The sequence below is a fragment of the Lathyrus oleraceus genome, chromosome 3 (genome assembly GCF_024323335.1).
Source record: "Lathyrus oleraceus cultivar Zhongwan6 chromosome 3, CAAS_Psat_ZW6_1.0, whole genome shotgun sequence".
Lineage (NCBI taxonomy): Eukaryota > Viridiplantae > Streptophyta > Magnoliopsida > Fabales > Fabaceae > Lathyrus > Lathyrus oleraceus.
Window position 1 is genome coordinate 146205619 of NC_066581.1, and position 2402 is coordinate 146208020.

Below are 2402 nucleotides of genomic sequence, written 5' to 3' on the forward strand. Positions count from 1 at the left end.
CTGGAGCCGCCTCTTTTTACCTCCGGTGACATGTCTATTACTTTCAGTCTGCTGCTGTTATGCTAATTATCGTTTGTTGCAGGTGAACAAATGGTGTTATTGCAGAAGTTGGTATGCTGTTTGGCACCATCTTATTTTGTTAATTTTCTCTTCTATTTCCAAGCTCTTAAGATAGTCAAACTCAGGCTCATGACTCTGAAACTCGGTTTTATAGCGGAACTCAGGATGTAGATCCGCCCAATTGGTGCTGTAACTGGCAGGAATTTTATCGTTAGTGAACAAAAACAACTGTTGTTGCTGTTGCTATTGTTATTATGTCTTGCACTTTCAAAATTCTTATGCGCATTTTTGGATCTTTTTGCAGATGCAAGTTTTAATGCTTCCATCTGATATCTAGTGGGATTCCGGCTAGGTGTACATTACTCGGAACAGGGTAATTTTCAATATCCCAAAGGATAGAAACTGAGCCATCTAAAGAGCTACGGTTTGGATTCGTGAAAAATGAAGCAGGTATGAGTGACAGAAGCAGCATCGCAGATGTTAACTGCGGACAATTGGAAAGGTCTACTTTCTTTGAATATTCTGTAACTCGAATCCTGAGATGTTGCAGGTCACTGTATCCGGAAATATCAAGTGAACCTTACATCATCTAGGAATTTCTGGATGAAGAATAAAGACTTTCGATGCTTCAGGTAAAAGTTCTAGAAAATGATATACTTGCTTTAAAATTCCATTGTAGTTGTCCTCTGCTATTATCTGATTTGGCCCGGGATTTTGGTCTGTTTATGGTGCTCAATGCTCTCACATCACGACTTATACGGTACGAGACTCCATGGATCAAGCTTCTTTCTTTGGTTAGTATCTGTTTCTTATCACTTGTCTTTAACCCCGCCTTTCACGTTTATTGCCGAGTCGGTGAGCTTATGAATAATTGTTGCATCTGATGTTTGTGCAGAATTCGTCCGGATTGCAAGACTACGAATCCTCTTCCAACATGAACATTCAAAATAAGTTCTGCAGACTGCTATTACCCATTGTTCGGCAGCAGTCGCCGAGCATACCCGAGACTGCTCCAAGTTGTGAACATAACTCTGAAGTGTTCGAGCAAGAACTTCCTTCTGCAAGTTGCCGTCAAACAATAGTGTTGAGCCTCAAGCAACGACTCCATAACAACTTTTTTTTTGTTGTCCGATTTTAAATCTGCAGCATAATAGTCGCCCTTTGAGAAGTCACTTCTTGTGTAGTAAAGCCAATAAGCAGAAGCTATACCATCTCTACCACATCTTCCACTTTCTTGGTAGTAGGACTCTAGATTTTTTGGACAGCCATGATGAATCACTTTTCTTATATTAGGTTTATTTATGCCCATGCCAAAGACAATTGTAGCCACCATGACTTGCTTTTCATCTTTAACAAATAATCTATGAGACTCCTCTCGTAATCTTCCATCCATTTGCCCATGGTATATTCCAGCATTAATACCGACTTCCATAAGTGACTTATATATCTGCTCTACATCTTTAATTGTTGTGCAGTAAATTATAGTTGAACCAACATTAGCAACTTCTTTTGAAATTTCTTCCACAAGCTCATCAATAAAATATTGTCCTCGGTTAAATTGCTTGACACCATAGAAAAGATTTGGGCGATCAAATGAACCAACAGCAATGTAAGGATTATTCAACTTCAAGGAAATGGGATTTGTTTTTTTCCGAATAATTGTTTTGGATTAATGAACTTTGGGTTATGAAATGGTTTAAATTGGTTCCAAATGTATAATGAAAATGGATATGGATGTGATGCATTGTTATGCTTGAATGTTGAATGAAAATGAGTTCGGAAATGTTTGAAAGTTTAATATTACTGAATGTTATGAAATGTGTGTATGCGCTATTTTGATTTGGGATGAACTATGGATATAAAATGGATTTTTTAGAAATAATCCAAAACTAATTTAAATATCAATTTAAATAATAATAAAAAACAGTAGAAAACCCAATTAAAATCAAATTAATCCAATAATTTGTTAAAATTACTTTTGACATCAATTCTAACATCTATTTGAAAATTAAAATCAATTAGAGTTTTGAATCATTAGTAAAAATAACAATTAAAATTAAATTGGAATTTGGGAATTAAACTCAATCAAAAATTGAAAAATTCAAAAGTCAAATGATTAAAATCCATTTTATAGTCAAAAGCACCATGATCAAAAAGGCATAGACAATGATCAACGTGTAACAAAAATATGGAGTTGGGAATGAATGTATGCAAATGAACTTTAGGCCAAGTGCCAAACAAAAATAAAAAATTCAGGACCAAAATCGGGGTATGACAGTTAGTGATGTTGGAGTGCATTAGTGTAGGATATGAATGTTATGTGTTGCTTTTGTGTGTTGTTG